Source organism: Cupressus sempervirens, chromosome 5 (genome assembly GCF_028749045.1).
Source record: "Cupressus sempervirens isolate cs-2001-9-10 chromosome 5, ASM2874904v1, whole genome shotgun sequence".
Taxonomy (NCBI): domain Eukaryota; kingdom Viridiplantae; phylum Streptophyta; class Pinopsida; order Cupressales; family Cupressaceae; genus Cupressus; species Cupressus sempervirens.
The window spans coordinates 53,641,039-53,655,291 of record NC_143122.1 but is presented as its reverse complement, the minus strand read 5'-3'; positions in this window follow the sequence as shown (position 1 = coordinate 53,655,291).

Below are 14,253 nucleotides of genomic sequence, written 5' to 3'. Positions count from 1 at the left end.
GTCTTGAGTTGTATTACTAATAAACATTAGGAAATATTATCTTGATCCTTTAGGTAGGGCTGAATATCGAGTTAAAGAAAATGGTCCAATCTGAGCCCCCCATGGTTGGGAACAACCAAAGCCATAAAATATTACAATTCTCTTACGAGTCAAATCAGAGTTGCCAACTTGTATCCTTAGGGAGGTTCCTTCAGATACCCAAGGAAAGAAAGCATTGGACTTTGCTTTATTCCCCAGCAAAGTCGTCAAAAATCCCTTGGTAAACATATTTGTTAATAAAAAAGAAATGCAAAGAATGACTCAAAATGTCAGAGTAGAAGAACAAATGAAACTAACAATTGGAAAAGTTACTAGTAGATTGATAACTCTCTTCTGAATTGAGAGGTACAAATCCGTCCAAGAAAGATTTGCAATGAATTCAATGACAGGTTATGTGTTTTACCAGAAGACACAACAAAAATGAACACAATAGGAAAAGGGGAATATTATTATTAGAAGGAATCTGCTACTACATTCAATACAATGAAAATAGAAGTTTCTAGAAAATATGTCAGAAGTCAGTGTAAAATTAGAAGAATCCAGAAATGGTAGTCCAACTTCTTGGAAGCATAACTTTTGATCTAGGACTCTGATTGATGAACCGTTTACATTTTTGGAAAGCTCTCCAAGCATTCTATAGCCCTATGGACCAGATTTTCTTGTTCCCATTTTACAGGCCTGTACAAGGCCAATTAGTCCCTCAAATCTGACTTTAAAGTGCTCTTAGGAGGTCTCCAGGCACTTAAAACTACAATAACTTTCAAACTGTAAAGCCTTTTGACCTAATTATTTTTTTGGAGTGCTTTAAATTATAAGTATAATCATCCCTCCAACTTAAACCCTCTAAATAATTATAATTATGGCTCAATTACAAAATAACCTATTTTCTACATTGGCACATATCCCAAGGTGCTCAAAACTCTAACCCAAAAAATCAATAGTGGAGCTATTAGAGTTGGAATCTTTATTTGACCCAAATGGGTATTCAAAAATGAAAACACTTTAAATAGAAACTAACACTGAGCATATTTTTGGGTGACATAGGATTGCCCTTACACCATTCAATGCTCCTATATCAGACACCAGGGTAAATTGAAAAGTGACCCTGCCACTTTATAGCTATTAGAGGAAAACCCAAATGAGAAACCTCCATTATAGATATCCAAGTTGAGTCTTCTATTGGTCGGCCTTTCCATTTCACTAGGTATTCTTCATACTGCCTATTTCTAGTACTTTGGCCCACATGACTATCCAGAATTTCTTCAATCTCTTCCTTCATAAAAGTAGGAATCAGACATGGCTCCAGGATCAACTCCTCATCTGCACCATCATCATGATATTCTATCGAGTTTGCAATATTGAAAATAGGAGAAATGTGAAAGCCATCTAGTAACTCCACCTCATATGCATTCCTTAAATCATGTTTCTTCAAAATTTTGTAGGGGCCGAATTTCTTCATCTTCATCTTGTTGTAGGTACCCAATGGAAATCATTCCTTCCTCAAATATACTATAACTTGATCTCCAACTTGGAACTCCTTATGTCTCCTCTTTTAATTTGCCCTTGCCTTATACTATAGGTTCATCTTGGTAATATGTGCTCGCATGTCCTCATGTAAGTTCTTGACATGTTCATCAAAATCTTCTACCTCAGCACTTGTCCTCTCCCCTTGCTCCATCTTCCTTAGCCCTAGTGCAATCCTCAAACTAGACTACTCCCATACATAATTTGGAATGGTGATCTACCAGTACTCCTATTTACAAAAATTATTGTAAGAAAATTCTTCTTCTGGTAGAATCAAATCCCATCCCTTAGGGTTATCTCCTACTAAACACCTCAGCAAATTGCCCAAACTCCTATTCACTACTTCTCTTTCTCTATCAGTCTATCAATGATGTGCAAAATTGAACTTCAATTTTGTCTTCAACTTCTTCCACAATGTCCTCTAGAAATACCCCACAAATTTAATATCTCTGTTAGAAACAATACTTTTTGGGAGACCATGTAGCCTCACCACCTTTTTGAAAAAGAAATTTGCAATATGCACTATGTCATGGGTCTTGTGGCACAAAATGAAATGTGCCATCTTGGAGAACCTATCAACCACCACAAATACTAAGTCATTACCTCTTTGTGTCCTTGGCAACCCAAGAATCAAATCCATACTTATGTCCTCCCAAGACTTTGACGGAACAAGAAATGGCTGATAGAGTCTAGTATTTTGACTAAATCCTTTGGCTATTTGACATACTTGACAACTCTGCACAAACTTCTTCACATCCTATGACAATTGAGGCTAAAAATAATGTTCTCTAATAATGGCAATGGTATTATCTCAAACAAGGTGTACTGCCATCCCTCCACTATGCTTCTCCTTGATCAAGTTCTCCCTTGTGAAACTCCTTGGAATACATAATTGATTTCCCTTGAATAGCATACCATCTTGAATCATGTAATCTAGCCACTTGGTCCTATCTAGAGTAACAGGTTCTTTACAAGCCTTCCAAACCTTTGCAAAGTTAGGATCCTTAGGGTATAGATTCTTGAGTTTATCAAACCCAACCACTTTAACCTGCATTACTATCAACAAAAATTATCTCTACTCAATGCATCTACAACCCTATTAGACCTTCCACTTCTATGTTTTAATACAAATGTATAGCTTTTCATGAACTCTACCCATTTTAAATGTCTCTAATTCAATTTACCTTGGCTATTTAGGTACTACAATTCTTGGTGATCAGTATACAAAACAAATTCTTTTGGCATTAAATAATTCCTCAATTTCTTTAAGGCCTAAACTATTGCGTAGAACTCCTAATCATAAACATAATACTTCTTCTTTGCATCATTCAATTTTTCACTAAAATAGGAAATAGGTTTACCTTCTTGGCTTAACACAGTCCCAATAGCACTACCACTAGCATCACAATCTAGCTAGAATACTTTGTTGAAATTAGGAAGTTCCAACATAGGTTGCTCTATCACCTTCTTCTTCAAGAGCTTAAAACTCCTTGCAGCTCTTGTAGTCCACTTGAACTCTTTTCTATCCCCCCCTCACTATTCTAGTTAATGGTGCACATATACTACTAAAATTTCTAATGAACTTCCTATAAAAACTAGCCAGACCATGGAATGACTTCGCCTCAATGGTAGTCCTTGGAGTAGGCCATTCCAAGATTACCTTCACCTTCTCTGGGTCCATTTTGAGACCTTCAGTTGATACAACAAAACCCAAATAGACTAACTCCCTTTTGACAAAGCTACACTTCTTGAAATGAATAAAAAAATTCTCTTCCCTCAACCTTTAAAGGACACTATGAATGTGCAATAAATGTTCATCCAAAGACTTATTGAAAATCAAAATATCATTCAGATAGACAATAAAAAATATTCTCAAAAATTTATTTAGTACGTCATTCATAAGCCGCATGAAGGTGCTTGGTGTATTTTTCAGTCCAAAGGACATGACTAACCACTCATATAGACCCTCCTTGGTCTTGAATGTAGTCTTCCATTCATCTCCCTCTCATATCTATATATGGTGATAACCACTCTTGAGATCTATCATTGTGAAGTATTGAGCTCCACTCAAATAGTTCATAAGTTCATCCATTCTTGGAAAAGGAAACCAATACTTGATGGTTATTCTATTTATGACTTGACAACCTATACACATTCTCCACTCTCCATCCTTCTTTGGTGCTAGTACTATAGGTACTGCATATGGACTTAGGCTCTCTTGAATCAAACCTTTCCTCAACAGCTCCTGAACTTGTATATTTAGCTCCTTAGTCTCATTAGAAGGTATCCTATGAGAAGCCTTGTTAGGAAAACTAGATCCATGGACTAAATCTATTTGATGATTGATTTGCCTTATTAGTGGCAACCCTTCTGGAAAATTATCAGAGATAACCTCTCCATACTCACTTAATAAACTTGAAACTTCAAGTGGAATTTCACTACTACCTTCCTTATCTTTTCTAGGAATTAAACTATAACACATATGCTGATGTTTCATGCCATCCAAAAAAATTCTTCCATTAACAAGACATACCCTAGCACTAATACATACCTTTTCACCCTCCTTAATCAAGGGCTTCACTTTGTGGCGAACTCCATCATTTGTCAAAGAGTATATATTTGCATGACCATCATGTATAGCATGCCTATCAAACTGCCACAACCTTCCCAACAAAAAATGTAGACATCCATTGGAATGATTTCATATAGAGCCTCATCATGGTAACTCCCAATCTTGAACTTTACCAAACATTGCTTACTAACCAGGACCTTACGATCATCCTACACCCAAGCAATTTGATAGGGTTGGGGGTGTTTCTCATTTTTTAGCTTTAGCTTTCAGACCATCTCCTCTAACACACTAAGTTGTTAGTGCTTCCACCATTAAAAATCACATCACAACATTTACCCTCACACTTGCACCTGGTATGAAACAAACTCCTCCTTTGTCTAGGTGCAATCTCACTGCTCAATAAAACCCTTTAATTAACTAGAATCTCTCCCCTTTTTGCATCCTCTAAATGTGATGACTGTGCATCATCATCCACATGAGCAACCCTTGGCAATCAGCTCTCCTATCTATCTTTCCTTGGCATTGATCCTATATGAGGCCATTTAATGCTTCAAATCTGATTTTGAAGTGCTCTTATGAGGTCTCTAGGAAACTTAAAACTATAATAACTTTCAAATCGTAAAGCCTTTTGACCTGATTCTTTTTCTAGAGTGCTTTAAATTACAAGTATAATCATCCCTCCAACTTAAACCCTTCAACTCATTATAATTATAGCTTAATTAAAAAATAACCTATTTTCTGCATTGGCATGTATCCCAAGGTGCTCAAAAACTCTAACCTAAAAAACCAATAGTGGAGCTATAAGAGTTGGAATCTTTACTTGACCCAAATGGGTATCCAAAAATGAAAACACTTTAAATAGAAACTAACACTAAGCATATTTTTGGGTGATATAGGATCAACCTTACACCACTAGATGCTCTTGCATCAATGTATTTGGTCATTAACATTATAGAGAAAATGAGAGAAACTCTACATTTTATTCTACAAGATGTGAATATGCGAACCACACGATTACATACAACACATCCTTGATAATAATGGAAGAAGATGTTTAGAAAAATAAAAAAGATAACCATATGATCAATTCTAATTAGGATAAATGAATATGCAAATCACACGATCTTTGATATAAACTTATCCTTATTTATGAATATCACAAAGTGACCACAAGATCAGTTATGTACTGTAATTACAATAAAAAATAATAAAATATAAAACTAAATCCCCCTATTTCCCTCTACTACCATTTACATTTTTTTTAAAAATCTCCTTCTCATAGGCACACAACTCTTTAAGAAGAAGAAAAACCCATATTTTCAATTTCTATTATCTATTTATTCCCTTGGCTTCCCATTGATCTTATCATTTTTCATAACTTATTCTTTAATACTATTTTAAAGGTATCCTTTTTAAACTTGATGTGGCTTAATTTTTCACCAACATTAAAGTCACCTACAAAAGTACATATATGCATATTAACAATAAGTGTGTATGTATAATGGGACAAGTGGCATATGCTAGTGATGTCATCTTCATCCTTGATTATTGATGTCAAGCTTCCTCTAGGCACCTTTGTCACCATTGAGATATCTTTAAAAGGCCATCTACTAAGAGGTTTATAAAGCAAAAACTATCTTTATTTGTGTGGTTCAAAGGTTCTCAAACAATCCCAAATACTTGCTATGAAGTTCAGTAACCTCTTTGATTTCCTCAGTCTATTGATTTAGAGCTCTGATCGCAATGTGAATAGGATTTGACATTTTCTCCATCTTCATTGGTTTCATTCAAGGATCTTTGATATGATCTTGGCTTTTGTAGTAACTACAATTAATCCTTTGATGTTTGTCTTAGCAAACTCTTTTCTTGAAATTGTTCTTTGCATAATCCTCTTTCATCCTGTATATTTGAATAGAATTGTAATTATATAGAAGTGTTGAATATACTCCATATTTCTTCTAGGAAAAGAACTACTATTGACCCTAAAGACTATATGCAAAGTGACACTTTTGAATCTAAAATCTTGCTTTTCTTCTCCTTACGCTAGTATTTTAGATCAATACTTTTATTTTCAAATTATCATCATTATCCTTGCTATGACCTAATCAAGTCCTGACCCATAACTACAATTTCAATCTCTCACTTAAAATTATTTAATTATTACCCTCAGTTATGCAAGCATTTGGTCAAACAAGTCATAGTCCATCTCTATATTTCAATACAATTTATTGGGAAATATTGTGCTTCGGGTTATCATCATTGAGTTGAGCTCTCAAAATCATGGAGTAGGTCTAATAGCAAATGTCAAAGCTTTTTCTTTGCAGTGGTGACATATGCATGGTGTTGCAAATCAAGAAAATTTTCTCACTTGATGCAATGCCATATAATGTTTATGTGCACCCTTTATTTGCATAAATAAATTTTCAATTCACCTATCGTGTAGAGGCTCCATGTCTGCTTTGGGCATCAAGCATGCTCAGGTTAGATCCACCACTAAAATCTTTCACCTTTTGGTTATCATGAGGAACATTTATTAGGCCTTCAAATCTACTTGTCATTGATGTAAGGATTTGAACAAACTGCCCTTGAATAAACCTCAAACAGATGGCTACAATTGTAACAAGTTGTACTTTCTTTTAAAAATGTCACTACAACTGGATTTCCATGACACATCACATTTGGATATCTCTGGCCCAAAGTGTTTCCTCATTTGTGTTCACTATCTCCTTGCTTCTAAACCTTCCTTTGTTGATTTAAATCTTATTCATCGATTCTCTTCATTATTACATAGATAATAGGGGTATCACTATTTGTGCTCAATCAATATGTATGATTAATGATTATTATTTGTTCCATTTGTAATGTCCTGCCCAAAGATTCTTAGAACACAAGGATAAAACATGCCTTGAATAATTTTTTTAAAGATAAGTTAATAACAACAAAAGTAACCAAGTGCAATAATGAAACACTGGGACAAGGTGATGAGAATAGGAAACATGGCAAGACTCACATGTTCACCTACACTAGTAGACATCTTACAACTACTTCGAAAGATCTGCAAGCTCAAAAATACAATGCAAAAACCAAAACCACACAAATCATGAGAATATACCTAAAGTAAAGGCTCCTAGCATGTTTAGACATACAAGTCCATATCCACAATCAAATAATAATCATGATTTACAATTAGAGACCAACATGGTCAAGAAGAAGACAAGGGCCCAAAGTTACCACCACTCATCAACAAACACCATGCTGAAAGATAAATGCTAACTCAAAAAATATGGCTAAGCCTAAAATCCTTAAGCCCTAAAATTTCTTAGAATCTTTATCTTAACTCGGAGAGGTCTGGAACCTATCTCAAATGAATAATCACATATATTAAAATATATCTTAAGACTATATTTAAATGATATATTTTAAACTCCATAGAAACATATATTAAACTATGAAGGAGTGCAACCCTAAAGAGTACTCAAGACACCAATCAACTCTCAACCAAAAAAGTCCAGATATACTTTTTGTTTCTTGAGAAGATTTTTGCTAGAAAACCAGGCGACACTTTAATGTAGCTAGGTGACATTTCTTACTATAGCAAGGTGATACTTTTTACCAAGGTGATACTTTTCACTATAGCCAGGTGATACTTCTTAGTATGGTTAGGCAATAGTTCTCAGTATGGCCATGTGATACTTCACCAGTATCATATGATATTTTGCACTACTAAGGTGGGATACTTTCTAGTATCATATGAGATTTCTCCTTAAAGCGTGCGATACTCTTCCAATATCACCCAATGCTCAACCATTGTTGCCCATGATTGAAAAGAAACAATCTGACAAAAAATTAGAAGGGAAAAAGAGTAAGGACCTCCACACCAAGGAGTACCAAATCCACTATAATTGAAGCTTGGACTCTTGAATGCATGAAATACAAAACATCATGCAATAGGGAGAAGAATACAACCATCCATCTAATCCATAATAGTATATAAAGGAGCATGTAGAAAGTAACATTGTAATGTACATACATGGTTCATAAACCAAACATCATATGAAGGAAAGCATAACATCTAAGCACCAACACAACTAAAACTTGTGCATGATTCCTCCCAACCATAATAGCATCATGAGACCTTGAAGTTCCTAGCCATCCCCTATGCATAACATCCCAAATTACCAACTATATAGTCAAATTTGTCTTATGAGGACATCACTACTAAAGTGTAATAACACAATAAGAACAAGAAATCTAACATGCTAATCCAATAAGAAAAAGATTCTCCAACTAAGAAAATCACATCATCTAATCATATGGTAAACATCATAATAAGGGAATGTGTCAATAAAACTAACATAATCTAAACATGATATCCAAGCTTTTTAATGAAAGAATAATCACATGAACACACACTCTAGAACCCAAAGTACCAAGTGAAAAAATTCAGCAATGGTCACATTAGGAAAATAGACCATCTCTGTATACTAATCTCTTAGGATTAACCTTAGATAGAAATAACAATTACATGCAAATATAACCAATATTAGAAAATAATAGATCACATAAAAGAGAACACAAGACACCAAGGTCTAACATGGTTCACCCAATCCCTGGGCTATGTCCACCAACAACAAGTCCAATATTATTATTGTCTAGTGATTACAACCTAGTTACAATCTGTAATCCCTTGTAGCTCAATATTGCTACAAGAACCAATTTTCACATCACACCTTATGAAAATCCCTAACCCTAAGCCTTTTTATACAAGATTTTTACCACTTATAAAATTAGGGCTAGAATAATAGAAAAATAGTAGCTGACACCTTTTACAATATAAGGTTATTTTTGGTTTTCGGGGTGCTACCCCTTGACCCCATCTTGGGTGTGCTACCCCTAAACCCCTATAGAAATAATTTGGAGCGAAACCACACCGAATAAACCTCTAAGTCTGATTAGGCTCCACATCACAACAATCTCCCACTTGGAGACTGATCAAACTCAACAATAGTAACCTCCCCCTTGGAGACTGATCATAGCACCACTAAACCTATAGCTCCCACTAGAGTATCAAACCTCCTTGGGCTCTATTGTTCATTTATTCTATTCAGTATAAAGACCAACCAAAGTAGAAAAAGAGCACAACTTCTCTCTTTTACTACCTTGGTAAACATATTTGTTGGATTGTCATCTGTATGTATTTTCTACAACTTTAACTATCCATCATCCAAAACTAACTGAATGAAATGGTACCACAATTGTATGTGTTTTGTCTTTGAATGCAGAGCTAAATTATTTGAAAAATGAATGGCACTCTAGCTATCTATGAGAAAATAATTATCCTTCTGATAGTGTCCCAATTCTTCCAAGAAGAACTGAAGCCATATCATCTCTTGGTTGCCTTTGTAGAAACAACATACTCTGCCTCTAGAGTGGATAAAGCATTAACTTTTTGTAACCTAAAAACCTAGCTCACTGCTACCCCACCAATAGTAAATACATAACCTATAGTACGCCATCTGGTATCAATATCCCCTACCAAATTTGAGTCAACCTATCCTTATAAATTAGTAGTAGACCCCCAAAAATGTAGACACTTACTAGATGTTCCTCTTGAATATCTAAGAATCCATTTAACCACATTCCAATGCTCAATTCTTGGATGACTCATATTCCTACTAATGACTCCCATTATTTTTGCAATATTTGGCCTAGTGCATACCATAGTATACATCAAGCTTCCTAAACCTAAAGAATAAAGTACCATAGACATACTTTCCTCCTCTTCTTGTGTCTTGGGACACATCTACTTAGTCATCTTCAAATGACTAGGTAAAGTTGTGCTAACAGCTTTAGCATTCTCCATAGAGAAATGTTGCAACATCTTATCAATATAATCAGCCTAAAATAAGGTCAATTTCTTGTTCTTCCTATCTCAAAAAATCGTCATACTAAGAATTTTTTTTGCCACCCCCAAATCCTTCATAGCAAATGAATGTGCAAACTATTCTTTTAACCCCATAATGTGATCCATGTTAGACCCAACTACAAGCATATCATCAACATATAAACATAAAATAATATAACTTCTATCATCCAACCTCTTAAAATAAACACAATGATCTAACTGACACCTACTATATCCATGTTCATGCATAAAACCTATCAAACTTTAGATACCATTGCCAAAGTGCTTGCTTCAAGCCATATAAGATTTTTTTCAATCTGCACACTAAGTTCTCCTTACCTTTGACCTCAAATTGCCATGGCTATTCCATATACATCTCCTCATCCAAATCACCATAAGTAAGGTTGTTTTAACATCAAGCTACTCCAAATGCAAATCTTCAATAGCCACAATACTTAAACAGTGTGAATAGAAGTCATTTTAACAACAAGAGAAAATATCTCATCAAAATCAATGCCTTTTTTTGTGCCAATCCTTTTACCACTAACCTAGCTTTAAATATTTTCTTACCTCCATCCTCTTCTTTTAACCTATAAAACCATTTATTCTATAAAGCCTTTTCACTTGCATAAATCCCAAGTCTTATTTTTCAACAAAGAGTCCATTTCATCTTTCACTGTAGACTCCCACTGAATCTTTGTATCCACCTACACAACTTTATCATAACATTCAGGCTCACTAGCATCAATAAGTATAATACAATACAAGGAAGGAGAAAATCTTTCTAGAGGTCTACTTAGCCTTGTTGACCATCTAACATTCACTAGAGTGTGTGGCATTTGTTGTTGTAGTTGTTGCAGATAATGGGGAACTGTTGGAACATCAGCTTTTGGAGTATTATCTAGCACTACATAATCATCTTCTTTCTTCTCATGCTATTGTAACAAATCTTTATACAACACTTTCTTACTAAATATGACATCCTTGATTCTTACAATTTTATAATTTTCAAAATACAAAAGCCTATGACCAAATCCATTAGTGCCATATCCAACAAATACAGATTTCTTTAACTTAGCTTCCAGCTTAGTTCTATTTTCAGAATCTATATAAGCAAATGCTTCACAACCAAAAGTTTTGATAAAAGAATAACTCACCTTCTTACTGTAGAACAAGAATTTTAGTGTGCAAAGAAAATTAACAAATAAAGTAAACATTTACAAACCAAAAAACTAAATTCACATATATGCTTAGACAAAGAAAGCAAACAAGAAGTGCAAACCTCACAAGAGAAAACACTCCATGCTTTCTTGATTCTGTAGATGTGTCCTTTTGCTGTGGATGTATGCTCAAGATGCTCAAAAACTGCTTCAATGGAGATGGGTAATGGCAAATTGGTAGCTTTGTGAGCTCTCAATTAGGCATTATAAGGGTAAGATTGATGGCTTTGGTTTTCAAAATAGCATGGTAACTTTAGCTCAAAGATTGTTGATGAAATGGCTTGGGATGGGATTCAATTTATAGGCTAAGGGGTAGAGGGATGGAGGGCTTAGATGCAAGGATGGATGAAGGCTTAAGGAGGGCTAGGATGCACTCAAAGGAGAGCACATGGATTGTGCTTGTTTAGCACCAATGGGAAGGTGACACTTGTCATAAGGAGGATGAGTGTGAGAGGGTAGGGTAAAGGGTTGGTTAAAGGCATGATGAGTGGGGTTGAGTATGTAAGAGGGATGTAAGAGAAATGAGTGTGGAAGAGGGAAGAGTGTGGAAGATGGGTGTAAGAGTCATGAGTGGGCTTGTAAGAGTCTTTTATGTTTTGTAAGAGCACTCATGACTTAGTGGTTGGGTTTTTTGAGGGGAGACTTTGGTTTGGATTAGGAAAGTCTTAAACTTGTTTAGGGAATGTGACAACATTAGGGGGTGGATTAGGCTTGGGTTTAGGATTAGATTAGGGATGTTAGAGATGTGCAAGTGGATGGCATTAATGAGGGTGGGTGAGTTAGTGGCTAAGCTTGGTTAGTATGGATGGATGGGGTGGATTAGGCTAAATGGAGGATTAGAGATAGGTTAGGGGTTTTTGAATTTGAGGATTTCATTTATCAAATAGATTTATTTAATAAATGGGGATTTTTGAAATTAGATAGGAGAAAAGGATTTAATTGATAAATAATAGATTATTTGATTTATCAATTAGGACTATAGATGATTAATTAAATTAATCAACTAGGGATGGCAAAGGATTAATTAAATAAGAATTTAATTAATGATGCCTTTAGAGATGGCTAAATTAGATTACCAAAGCAGTGTAATCAAATTTAGGTGTTTACACTTACTAGTTCATGCTTCCTCTAGAATAGCATAACCCAAAGGAGTAGAGGGACCTCTATTAATAAAATATATAGTAGTGTTGATAGCCTTCACCCACATGTATAAGGGAACCCAAAATGTAACCTCATGCTCCTTACACACTCCATTATTGTCTTGTTTATGTGTTCAACCAGTCGTTTTTCCTATGGAGTCCTTGAAACAGTTTTCTATCTACAAATACCATCAGTGGAGCAATAATCTTCAAATTCATGACTGTAATACTCACCACCATTATCAGATTTGAGATATTTTAATTTCTTACCAGTCGCATTTTCCACCAAGCATTTTGATTTAAAAGTTTGAAATATATCATATTTCTATCTAAGAAAATAAACTCATACTTTTCTAGTTGCATCATCAATAAATGTAACATAATAATGAGAGCCACCAAGGGAAGATACTTGAGCTGGTCCCCATACATTTGTATGTACAAGCTCTAATCTCTCACTTTTCTTTTCCTTCCCAGTCTTCACAAAACTCACTCTCTTTTGTTTTCCATAAATAAAACTTTCACAGAAATCCATATTAACACATTTTAGACCTAGTAAAACTTTCTTTGAATGAAATACTTTCATATCTTTCTCACTCATGTTCCCAAGTCTTTTGTGCCATAGCGCTGTATCAAAATCTACAATAGCTATTTTTTCTCCCTGCTCAACTATAGCAACTGTTCTTGAACATTCTTTTTTCTCTAAAATAATTAAAGTAGAAGGAACAATATAACCTATACAAAGATATAAGGTGCCTACTTTCACACCTTTTGCTACTACAAGGGAACCTTTTGAAACATTCCAATTTGTATCATTAAAAGTAACTACATAACCCACATCACTGAGTCACCCTATTGAAATTAAATTCCTACTCAACCTTGGAATATGTCTTACCTCATGTAGTAGCCAATGATTCCCATTCTACAATGTAATCTTAACTTTTCCCTTTCTAACAATCTAATAGGATTCATTATCCCCCAAATAAACAAGCCCAAAATCACCTTGGACAAAACAATGAAATAACCTTTATGAGGTGTAGTATGAAATGAAGCAACAAAATCTTTAACCCATGAATCATCAACACTTTCTAAAGACAAAAGAAAATCATCCTCTTTGGATTTGTTACCTACCACATTTTCCTACTTATTCCCTTCTAGTTTATCACCTTCATTGTTCTTTCAAGTCTAAAAATATTTCTTCTTATGCCTTGTTTTACCACAGTACAAACAATCTCTCAGTCCTCTGGATTGATACCTCTTCCCCTTTGACTTTCCTCTTGATTTCCCATATTTTTTGAAATTATTTCCTCTCTTAGTCGTTCTACCTGTGCTTTGTGCATTCAAAGCACTTCTTGATGTAGATCCACTAGAGGACTTCCTATGAGTTTCCTCACTCAAAATAACACTTATCACATCATCATATTTTAGGGTATTAGATCCAGAAATAGAATTACTCATAGTCATTACCAAGTTGTTTCAGCTTTTAGGCAAAGAACACAAAATCAAAAGAGCCTTAATTTCTTCATCAAAATTAATACCCACAGAAGATAACTGACTAGTAACAATATTAAACTCATTTAAATGATTTTCAATAGATCCACCTTCTACCATATTCATATTAAATAAATGTTTCATGAGAAATACCTTATTTAACGGGGAGGGCTTTTCATACAGTTGCACTAGGGTTTTCATCAACTCTTTCATCGTCTTTGCTTTTGTAATGTTAGATGTCACCGATGGTGCTAGGCATAACCAAATACTTCCAAGTTCCTTCCTATCTAAAATCTCTCAATCCTCATTTGTCATAGTTCCCTGATTTTTAGTTTTTCATCCCAATAGCTTCCATAAATCCTTTTG